This window comes from Callospermophilus lateralis, chromosome 10 (genome assembly GCF_048772815.1).
Source record: "Callospermophilus lateralis isolate mCalLat2 chromosome 10, mCalLat2.hap1, whole genome shotgun sequence".
In the NCBI taxonomy this organism is placed as follows: domain Eukaryota; kingdom Metazoa; phylum Chordata; class Mammalia; order Rodentia; family Sciuridae; genus Callospermophilus; species Callospermophilus lateralis.
In genome coordinates, this window is record NC_135314.1 from 44,292,533 (window position 1) to 44,304,821 (window position 12,289).

General features: G+C 43.7%; 1 long non-coding RNA gene across 9 annotated transcripts in view; it reads left to right on the forward strand.

The window, feature by feature from the left end:
* Nucleotides 1-12,289, forward strand: part of LOC143408268 (uncharacterized) — a 222,394-nt gene that overhangs the window by 59,801 nt on the left and 150,304 nt on the right. Inside the window, exon 4 of one of the 9 annotated variants that reach the window (XR_013092461.2) lies at nt 58-271. The exons of the other annotated variants lie outside the window; for them this stretch is intronic. This is a non-coding gene — a long non-coding RNA (uncharacterized LOC143408268). The remainder of the gene's footprint in view (nt 1-57; nt 272-12,289) is intronic. 9 annotated transcript variants of the gene reach the window in all.

Here is a 12,289-nt window from a genome sequence, read left to right on the forward strand (position 1 = left end):
CTGAAGAAGAAAGGAAGAGAAAAATATATGTAACTTCTCCCTTCCTTCTACCTCCAGGGTCCTGCCAATGCCTCCCACACTGCCCAGCCGGAAGTCAGCTGATGTAGAAGCCAGGATGTGCAGGGATCAGCCCCTCTTCAAGGCCCAGCAGAACTGGGGAGGATAGTGAGTGGGCTAATGGATCTGAAGATGGAGGCACCTCTCTCTTTTTCTGTACTGACCACCACAAATCTTGAAACACAATGGAATGTTTAAAATCTACAGTCTTAACGTGAGTTCTAGAACCTTCCATGGTCTGGCCCTTCCCTGACTCCTCTGCCTTCATCCTATGTTCTCCCTTCATTCACAGCACTACCATGCTGACCTTTTGCTGTGGCATCAACATGTCAAAGAAGTCCCTTCTTGAGGGCCCTGTACCTGCCTCAGCCTCTGCATAATTCCTCTTCCCCTGCTTCTGCCTTAACTGATAACTGTTCCCTATTTCCCTTCCAGAATGACTGTGGCTTGGTCAGATGACCCTTTTCACCATCTAGAATAGGTCTCCCTCACCTACATCAACATCATCCCCCATTGTATTTTCTTCATATTCTCTGAAATGATCTTGGTTGTGTGCTTACTTATGTAGCAAAATCTTCCCTAGACCGTAAGCTTCTTGTGAGTAGGGCTATTGCCTTGTGACTTGCCAGGTCCTTATAAGCAGCATCTATTAGATGTTTACCAAAATCTATTTCTTTTTGAAAACAAAACAGGGCTTATTTCAGATGCCTTTGTAGTTAAGTGTGACTGAGTTTTAGCTAATGGAACATGAATGGAAATACACGGTGCAGTGGCCAGGTCTGATGGTGGAAACCATCCAAGCACACTCCTGCAAGTTTTCCCCTCCTGCCAGATAACGTCAAAGCCCTAGGGAACGGTGGAGGCACAAGATGAAAGAAACTGGGCTTTTGAATGACTAAGTGCAAGAGAGTTGTCCCAGCAACCTACATACCCATCCAGGACTGTTATGTGCACAAGAAGGAAGTTCTGTGTTGACTCATTACACTAACCTACCCTAGAGAAAACAGTTCCCTATGCCAAGAATAGTACTGGGTCGGTAATTGGCCCTAAATGAATAGTGATTGAACAATTGGATATTAGACACTTAATAATTAGGTGTTCAGTGATGGAGAGTCTTTTCCCACCCTTAGTCCTCATCTACCAGTTCCCTAAGGACAGGGAAGAATTCACCTTTATATACTTGATGCCTCCCATAGTACCTAAACCTGGGTCAATCCTCAACAGACGTGGGCTGCTGGGTTGCTAGGCAGTATTAGGGGAACAGTGACTGACAGAGCCGTGTCTAAACCATGTGTCTTAGCTGCTCTATACTGGCATTCTATACTGTTGGGACTACACATGTTTGTGCAGTTCAGCTCTTTAGAGTTAACACAGGGCTTTTCGCTTGATCCTGCTTCATGACAACTCTGAAAGGTAATTATTTTTAGGAGTTAGACAATGAATCTGAGCTCAAAGGGGTTAAGTCTTTTGCTCAAGAGCTTATTTTTTTAAATGATAAAGCTGGCATTAATCCATGGTTCCAAAATATTTATCAAGTGCTTCCAATGACCAAGTCCCCTAGCCTGAAACTTCTGCACCCAGTAAGGACTCTAGAAATTTGAGAACCCAGGGTTGTGGGGAAACTGAAATTGCCTCCCAAGCTCCGGTGGAGGAAAGGTGTGAGCTGGGACACCGCTGCTGTGTGCCTTAATGCATAGTTCTGGGTGGTCTGCCAGACTCGCCTGTGGTCGACAACATGGCTGTAACCCCCGCCGCAGCTCTCCCGCTTGCCCAGGCTAAGGGCCTGGTGCTCTAAGCCTGCCCTTTTCCATACATTCTTTTCTTCTCCCTGTGCCAAGATTTCAGTAGACAAGTTAGAATGGGTTCCAGGCCATTTAGCTCAGTCAGAGATTTGGGTGAAAGTTTCCTCCTACTCACCCCACGCCTCAGATAGATAACCCATCAGGATGTGCCCAGCCTGCGTGAAGGGGGTAGGGGAAAGCTCGAGAAGAGTTTTAGGCATAGGATTGGAACAGAAGTTTCCGCAGCTGTTAAATTTACCTAAACTAACCCGACCAGACAAAATATGTCGGTAATAGGTTGGTTGGAAAACTTAGGACTAAAGCCAAGGGACATAACTTGTCTAAACAGAGTCTGCAAAGGCCCCCGGAGAGTCACTGGCAGGCTGGATATTTGTCAGGGCAAAGAGGGCAAGGGCTGGTGTCTGAAGGGGCCGATGATGAAGAGAAGAGGCATGAGATGACCAGGTCTGCGCAGGGGCTCAGTCTGTTCCAGCCCAGGCACTCGCCTCTACCTGGTAGCCTCTCTCTGTAAATAAATCCTGGCTGCTCTTACCACGCAGGACTTCCCACATTCGATGCATCTAAGGTGGGGTGAAATACAAATATGCCTTTTCATAATAGCTTTACACCTGGAGCAGCAGAGGACTGGTTTATTACCTTGGTAAACAAAAGTTAGAATTCAAGCAAAGTACAAACTTTGCCCAAGGCACTTCTGACAGTGCACCTTGTGTTTGTGAAATGAACTTGATATATATATGATGTGAAGCAATGGAAGGCTGGGCCTTTTCTCTCTTTTCCCTTCTCTTTTATCTTTTTCTCTCTTCTTTTTTTTTTCCCCTCTTGTCTAATTTGCAAGGTTTAAAAGTTCATGGGGGATGGGGGTAGGAGAGCGAGAGAGAGGAGAAGGGGAGAAGTTGGGGGAATTTACTTTGGCTCCAGCTTTTTCCAGTATTTTGAAAAATCACACCATTTAGTGTGAAAAAAAAAAAATGTGAGCTGATATATATTCTCTTCCAGCGATAATGTACTCCTTGCTGCTCTCAGTGACAATTAGGTTTTGTGAGTGGGAGACAGGGTAAACCAGTTTGGGGAACACACAGAGGAACCAGGGTTTGCATTAAATCTAACTTCAACATTTAAAAAAATGATAAATATTTATTCAGTGTCAATTTTGTGCCAAGCACAGAACTATGACCTTTCCATATTCATTATTCCATGTAGTCTTCACAGACCACATGAAGTAGATATTATTGATCCAAATGTCCATTTTACAAGTAAGGAAACTGAGGCTGTGGTTACTGAAGTGAATCAGGCCCCAGTTTTCTAATTCCAAATTCAGGCTTTTCTGCACTGATCTCTACCCTCTACTTGGAGTCATGGACTCTGTGGGTGTCTGGGTCACTTTGTTTCCCTTTCTTGCAACTCCCACCTATTTTTCTTCCTTGGTAATTGACTGCACTTGTAAAAACAATCCATCTTCTCTGTTCTTTGGTACGTCTGCTCAGAGGATTTCCTTGCTCTTCATAGTCACCTGGCATCTGGGCCACCCTCTCACCAGCAGGCAGCCCTGTGCGCAGGAGCTGAAGCACGTGAAACAGATTTTCCTTCAAAACACACGTCAGCTTGAAAGCAGAGGCAGCGATAAGGAAGCAAAGGCACATCTCATGTTCGGTTGGCTCAACAAATACCTCTGCGTTCTCCCATCCCCAGCTCAAATAAATCAGATAAACCTCAGCAAAAGCATCTGAGCGTTTTGGATTCTTTTCCAAAACAAGCCTTTGAACCTGAAGAACTTTGCCCATTTCTACGTGTTCACTACTCAAATGTTCAGCTGGGGCTTGCCCAGCTGAATGGCTCAGGTCGGTAAAATTTTAACTCTTTCATCCACAGATGGATTCCCAATCCTTTTAAAATGAGAGAGAACTCATTAGGCTTGTTTTTTAAAAGAAATCTCAATGAACATGTCAACTTGTGCCTGTCTCCACAGATGAAGGATTCCTTGAGGGAACACATTAAACTGAAGTTGGACAGTGGTGATGTCATTAGGGCATTGTCAACTCAGCAGTTTCAGGGCACCAGAACTGTGAATATTTGTGCTTTGCAGGATTTCAAGAGAAAACCCAGTCTCCCTCCTCCGACTCCCCTTCCAATTCCATCCCCTCCCACTGATGCATCTTTAATGCACTCCTTGAGAATTGCTTTGGTTTTATTTATTGCAAGCTTTAAAAAAATTGTTGGAACATTAATACTATTGCAATGGGAAAGATTTCAGTTGTCAATGGATTAAACACAATTCCTGTGCTGGAGACCTAGAGGAAAAAGGCATGGGGATTTCTGAGCTGGGAGACAGAACTTGCTCAAGAATGCTTGCTTTGGAGACTCAGCTCTCAAAACCTGGGGGACCCTCTCATGGAATTTTAGCCCTTCAAATAACTGTAAAGAGCACCTAACTCAACCCCTTTCTTTTACAGAAGAGAAAACCAAGGCTCAAGCAAAACCAAGGTTTGTTCAACCAGCCAAGCAGCAGGTCTCCACAGCTCCTTGGCCAGGGCTCACAGCTGTCCCCAGGCAGCCTATCCAACCTGGAAACAGCGATTATAAGACTAAAAACCAGCCCTTCATCTTGGGTGTGAATCCACTTATCCTGGCTTTTTATCACCACGTGTCAATAAATCTTCATTAATTGAGCCTATGGAGAGATGTTTACCCCAAGAAAAAAAGAGGAGAAACCTGGAACACTTCCAAAACATTGACTGGAAAACATATCCAAGGTTCAGAGATCTTAGTGTATCTTTCTTTACATGGTTATGATTCTAGACCACATAAGCAATGCTTTAAAAGAAACCTATATTCCTTTCCTACTTTGAATCTTACTCTCATCAACTTTTAAAATTTCCTTTCTGGTCTCTGTCATTGGGAAGTGCAGTTACCCAATGACTGAGTTCTCTATTGAAGTAACTGGGAGGATGCTGGGATATTTATTAGGGCTAGAAGGAAGCTTAGTGAGGCTCTGGATCATATGCCTCAGTTTACAGATGAGCGGGCTAGGCCTGAGAGAGGTTAAGTTGCTCATCACATTAAGGGACAACAAACCATGGATCTGGCCAGCTTTGCAAAAGGGTCCTTCCATTCAACAATTATTAAGTGTCTCCCTTTGTAGTAAGTCCTCCAGCAATTTTTGCAAAAAACTAAATGGATTGTGTCCAATTCCAGGAGCTGAATGTTTGTTGTTGCCCAGGCTTAGTTAATCCCCAGGTATTGACATGAGGGATGGATCATGAGTTATCCTCATCATCTTTTGTTTTACGGAAAGACGAGTACATAGAAGTCAGGGGAATTTTCCAAGATTACGTGATGAATCAGCAAAGGCTCTGAGGCAACACGCTGGTACTGGATGAAGGATCAGAAGACATAAATTCCAGTCCTTATCCTCTCTAACCATATGGGAGGTCTTAGGCAAGCCACCTCACCTCTGAATCCCAATTTCCCCAGCCAGAGAAGGACTTTATTGATGACTTCTAAGTATGCTTCAGTTCTAATGACCTTCAGGTCTAGAATGTAGTCTTATTCCATGTAGTCTTTTCATGTCTAAAATGTGATAATATGAAGCCAGAAATCAACTACCACAATGGCTCACCCCTGAATTCTCAGACCACAAAGGATAAGTGAGTTCTGCCCGCCAAATACAAGATACAAAATAATAATGACAATAAATTTTATTTTATTTTTTCCATAGTTAGCCTGTGTCTGCTGTCATATATCTGTATACAAGGGCAAGCATAAAACACAACAAATAAATTAATAACATACAAATAAAAAACTCAGAAAAAGGATACCTTCATCATTTTTTACTTTTTGAGGAATAAGAAAAAACAGGAATTTTTACTGAGCAGCTACCACATACTAAGCCATTTCTATACACTCACTATCATTTATCTGAAAACAATCAGTGCTGTCATATCCCCTTAACAGAATAAGAAACTAAAGCTCAGAGATGAAATAATTTGCCAAACATACAAACTGTTAAGCATCAAAGTGTAGGTTTGAAATCAGCTTTTTGACTCCAAAACTCATGCATCCCACAATTCTATGTTACATGCAATAAAATACTGCTCTATTTCTGGTTAGGAAAATTGCCTTTTCAAAATGAGAAAGAAACAAAATGTATCAATATTTTACTGGGTGCCACAAGGAATAATGCCATAGTTTTCCTGGGTTGCAACATCTGAACATCTTTGACCATAGGCCAAAGAATATGAGGCATTAATATGACTTTCCCTAATAATTTAGAAGGATAATATTTCTTGTCTGGAATTTTTCTAATCAGAAACATTCACTATGTCCATAGAATCAAAGACCAGGTAGCTGTTACTTGGTTTGGAATTCATGTTAACTTCACATATGTAACAAGTTTTTATCTCAACCCCTCCCTAGCCATTCAATTCTGCAATTCTCCCAAGAATATAGGCCAATATTAGAGTAGACTGATTTAGAGTCATCTCTAGGAGGGGAGTCTGTACTGGTCTCTCTAAGTTGCCCATACCAGTCTCTAAGTTATAGACCAACATGGACTAGATTCCGCAAGTTTATCCATCCATTTCTTGACAGCCTCAGTCAGATACATCCAGCACACTGCCAGGCTAGTGCTATCAAGACAAAGGAGATTTAGCCTTGACTTTGAACACCTAAGCTAAGGCAGGCTTAGACCCTAGGAAAAATCATGGGAGTTTTCATTGTCCTGTACCTGTATCCAGGATCTAGGGATGTGACCAAGAGTCTGAGAATGTGACTAAAAGCATTTTCTGTTTTGGTTTTCACCAGTAAAAGTTTTTGAGCCCATGTGGTACGATGTTAGAAAGCCGGAGAATATTAAAGTTTGAAATGTCTCTGGAGATTTAGGTATCATGTCAATTCTCCCCTTTTAGAAACGAGGTTACTGAGGTTCAGATAGTGGAAGGTTGTCTAAGGTCACAACAGAGCCTGAGGCCAGGCTGGACTGACACCCAGGCCTCCCTATCCAGGCTCTTGACTCTTGCCTCTGTCATGGAAAAGGCATTAACCTCAAAGGAAAAGATGTCAGTCTTTGTTTAATGAAATATTTGACCCAATGGATAAGTAGACCAGTACTTCCTCAAACTATGGTGGCTCTGGTTAAGTTGAGCTGACACTGTGGTCAGTGACAAACATCTATGCAATAGCCACTATGGACATCTTACTATACCAAGCCTTTCATGCTCTGCACGTTACCTTGCCTGAGTCTGGAACAACTTCCCATTTCTCCTCAGGACAAACTATTACTCTTTCAGATCCAATTTCATTGCTTCCTCTGAGGAGGTACAGTGGGCTTCTACTGGGTCAACAGAGGCAAGTGGGGGCTACATTTCCCAGACTCCCCTTCCCTACATCATTGTGTATTAGCTTTTCAGGATACTGGAAATACAGAAGCAAAGCTGCCATGCTTTAATATTTAGGAAGCTGGTGCATGGCACCATGTGCCATGGTGTCACACATACGTTGTCCCTGGTCTGCTGGTTCACCCAGTTGGGTGGGGCAGCAGCTGATCCCTCAGTTCCTCCAGTTCCCATCAGCTCTTCTCGATCAGCTGCCTGAATCATAGACCACCATGAATAGTTCTATGAGGAAGGGCACCAGATTGTACTCCAGGTCACCAAAATTATCTCTGGAGTCAGTGAGAGACAAATGGGCTCCAGTTGGCCCTTGCAGAATCCAGGCCATTATTGTTTTTTCCCCACTCCACTCTCATTTCCTTTTCCCAGCTGCCTGCCCTTCTGACTTTAAGTCCAGCACCAAATTCAATAATCGTACATAGGCTGATTAGCCAGCACCTACAATTGTATGGATTAAACCCTGATGATAAATCTCTATCGCTTGCAGTGATCTGCTTCCCTGATCCCTAACCATTCCGGAGTCTCTGGTGATCCCCCCAAATTAAATACTTCTCTGCCACATACCTCTGTTAAAGCAGGTGACACAACAAGCTGTACCTCCATAATTGACAAGTCTCTCTCCTACTGTTGAGGCTGGTGAGGACCATGCATCATGTGTTTGTTTTGTGCGCACGATTACTATGAGCACTACTTAATCCTTACAATAACCCAAAGAAGAAAGAGTTGTCATTATTCTCATCTTGTAGACACAGCAATTGAGGATCAGTCAATATAAGTGATTTGCTCATTCTTTCCCAATGAGGAAAGAAGCTGGGATTCAAAACCAGGCCGCCTGGCTCCCTAGCCGGCACTCTTCCTTCCCGGAGGTGGGCTGTTCGAGGAGCAAATTTCACCCACAAATGGAAGAATGATGTATCTATTTAACTTGAAAAAGAAAACGACTTTTCTATAAAGTTGAGGGAGGGATGAGAAGAGGAGCTTTGGGACCTAGGAGCCAATTGTATCTTGAATGCCATCTTTCCCTCACTGGTAGTTGACACTGTAAATGGTCCATCATCAAGATCTTGTTAGGGAGCAAGAGACCTGCCAGGTATGTATCACCTGAAAGCCATCAGCATGCTCTCTGGCAGCAGTAAATACTAACAATGCAACACACCCCTTGACAAGCCTGCTTTTCTCCCCAGTCCAGGCAGATGCCCCACCCTGGGTGGAGCTCTCTCTGGTCTGTGGGTCTCCCTGAGTGTGGAGGGCTGAGCCTGGCTGGAGACAAGGCTTCCCACACAGGTGCCTGGCATGCAATTAGTGGTTCACCCTTCACTTTTTATGTGAATAATGAAATATGACATTAAAACTATACTTTTGTACCTAGTAAACATGGACTGGCACTCATTACATTTTTAATGTGGTTGTCAACTTCTAGATATCAAACTAGAGTAAACATTCAAGTTGGATCTCAAATCGGTGTCTTGGGCTATTGTTCAATATGCAGCTGGATTTGCAGAATAAGGGTTAAAGAAATATAAGGCCTCTACATTATTTGTAATACATTAAAATTAACAACACGAGGAATAAAGAAACAAAAATGTAAAAAAAAATGGGAAAAAACCCCAAAATATATGAAAGAAAAATGTTAAGAAATAAATACAGTGCTACATGCAAGGTCAAAGGCCTATATTGCTCTTTTAGTACAGAGACAGGCCTGGAAGCTTTGTGCCCCTCGAAGTCTTCCACTCACACAAGAACAAAAAGCCCCAAAGTGCATTCAATGCATCATTAGTATCCAGCATCGATGTTACACAAATATCTCATATAACCTAAGCCATAAGAAGGATTCACATTTAAATTCATGGTTCTTATTCTTGTCCAGTCTTGGGATAGACTTTGAATAGATCTCATCCCGGCTTTCATTTCACAGATGAGAACATCCAAGCTCAGTGAAGGCAGATCCTCCCACTGTTGGCTGATTCTTGCTGACTTGGGAAGAGTCCCGAGGAAGGGTCCCCAGCCAGGAGGCAGCAGGATCGGGCTGAGACTCAGACTCTGGCCCCACACAGACCCACCCTCTTCAACATGGATTCCTCATCCCAGGAGTTTCCCCTGCTGCCAGGGGCTCATGCCATCCCCACAGCTTCTCTGTCAGATGCTAAAGCTAGGGACCAAGCGAGAGGGGGCGGACCCTGTGAGGCTTACCAGCGATGAAATTCTGTGTCCCTGCCTGCTGTCTGCTCTGACCTTTCCGGGACTGTTGCCCAAGCTCTTTCCATTCTTCCTGCACTGGCTTTCTCGGACAGCCCCTGCCACATCCTCAAGGGAAGCTCTCAAGAGTTCCTTTCTGGTGACCTATTCAAAGGGGAAAAGGGACCCAGAGATGAGGGAAGAGTACCTAGGGAGGTGGACTTCCTATTGCCCTTTAAATCATTTATTGGATGACACTGAGGCCCAGAGAAGTGGGGTGTCCTCCCTAAGGACACCCAGAGTGGCTGGAGGGCCCTACTTGTGGTTTTGTGAGCCAGAGCTCTCTTTTTGATTACTCGAGTTGTCTTTGTTTGGAATTAACAGATTAAGGAGTATGTTACATGTTAGTGTCACATTTTTGTGCATTGTGTGTTGTTGGAAACCGAAACACCATCCTTACTCCTTCCAGGTGACCATTTTTGCAAACATTTTAATTTTATACCAAATAGCATTTTGTTTTTTAGTCAAAACTCAAGATCTATATTGTTGTCCTTTACTGTGGTAGTCCAAAAGGAAATGAAAACCTGAGGGAATAAAAAATACAGATTTATGTATACATTTTAAACTTTTTAAACATGTAAACAATATGCATTATATTATAAAAATTTAAAAAGAAGAAAATTAAAATAACACATTGTGCAAAGATGATTGTGTACACTACACTGTTAATATCTTTGGTTGATTTTTTTTTCCCTATGGAAAAATATATACATCATCCACACTGCTTTTGCAACCCACCATGATGGATTGTGAACATAGATAATACCATGTTGATATGCCAATGGGTGCATGTAAATAGCTTAGTGAGCACAAGGCACACTAAGAACGAGATGCAATCATGAGCAAAATGTAGCCTGGTCCCCAAGGAACTTACCGGTCAAACTGGAAAGAGGGGAAAGAGCACAGGCTTCCCCAGCTTTGGTTTAGGGACCTTCCTGCTGGTCTGTCCTTGTTTTGAGGTATAGCTTGGCTCCCTAGGCTTATTTTTTATAGTCCAGCAAGTTTAAATCACAGTTTTCTTAAACTTGTCTTCAGGTCACAGTGTTTTCCTCATTTGCTTTTAGTCTACAATCAAGAGTCTCAGTCATAGTGCTTTTCGTAGTCAGTGAGTCCCACATGGCCTGACAGAAGCCATGAAGCCTCAGAGGCCGTGAAGCAAGCTCTCCAACAGAGGTGCTGCCAATGGTGCTACAAGTAGAAGTGGGTCCTGGCTTGGAGATGGACGTCATCCTTGGGTTGCAGTGTCCCTGAAGCAAGAAGGAGACTCTCCCAGTATACTAAGAGCTTTCTGCTTACTAAACGCCTGCCATGGCTTAACCCATGCAGACTACTGAGGGGCAGATTGGGCTCTTCATGAAGAGAAGCTGAGCCAGGCACAGTGACACACACCTGTAATCCCAGCAACTGGGGAGACTGAGGCAGGAGGGCTGCAAGTTTCAGACCAGCCTCAGCAACTTGGTGAGGTCCCACGCCACTTAGCAAGACTCTGTCTCAAAATAAAAAGAGCTGGGAATGTGAAGCAGTGGTAAAGTGCCCCTGGGTTTAATCCCTAGGACCAAAAAATAAAAATGGGGGGTGGGGAGGGAGAGAGAGAGAGAGAGAGAGAGAGAGAGGAGCTGAGACTCAGAGAAATGAGGTCATGTGACCAGGGGCAGCCAAGCTGAGACAGAGCAGAGCCAGGGGGAAGCCGCACACACCTGGTGATCCCAACCCAGCAGTCTTTCTACTTTTCCTCATGGCTGACTTGGCCAAAGATACTAGCTCTCCACACATATATACCTGAAACACACATAGGAGTGTGCTTATCTAAAAACAGGCAATCCCAACACCTCTCCCAGGTGTGCTGTAAGTGCTCCCATCCTGGAGGATCTGCTTCATTTTGTGGTCCTTGCACTATTGCAGGAGCCTGATTCATTCTTAAATAGTGTTTGGTGTCCAGACCACCCACAGCACGAGACCATCTCCAGACAAGCCAGAAATCCTTCCCTGGGATTTTCCAGCCCTGCGTCACATATAACCAGGGGCATGCTCTCTCCATAGGCAGGTTCAAGAGGCTCAATGTGCTGAATTCCAGGCCGCAGATACCCAGTGAGCACCTGTAAAGAGTTAAGATACTGGGTTGGGCCATGATGAAATCACTGAGCTGAGATATAACACTTATGTTCTAGAAAACACTCCATAAGCCTTAGGATAATAGTATAACACTACGCACATATTGTGCCTTATTTCACCCAACTCTGACCACATTCATATAATCACATTTACCAGACGAAGGTTCTGAGTTTCAGAGAAGCTCACCGACAGGGCCTAGATTAGACAGTGACTAGCACAGCTTAGACCTAAACTCTAGTTCTTCTGACTCTAAAATGAATGTCCCCATCTTTTCAAACATCAACCTCAATATGCTACTGTTTTAGTCAGCTGTTTCCTGCTGTGACAAAAGGATCTGACCAGAACAAATGTCAGGAGAAGAAGTGTATTTAGGTTCTCATGGTTTCAGAGGTCTGAGTCCATAGAAAGCCGGCTCCATTTCTCAGGGCTCGAGGTGAGGCTGAACATCATGGCAGAGTATGTGGCAGAGGGAAGCAGCTCATATCATGGTGATCAAGAAGCAGAGAGAGACTCCACTCTCTACATACAAAATATATACACCAAAGCCATGCCCTAATTCTCACCTTCTCCAGCCACACCCTACCACTTCAGTTACCATTCAGTTGAATCCCATCAGTGTATTAAATCACTGATTGGGTTAAGACTCTTAAAACTCCATCATTTCTCCTCTGAACCTTCTTGCGTTTTCTCACAGTG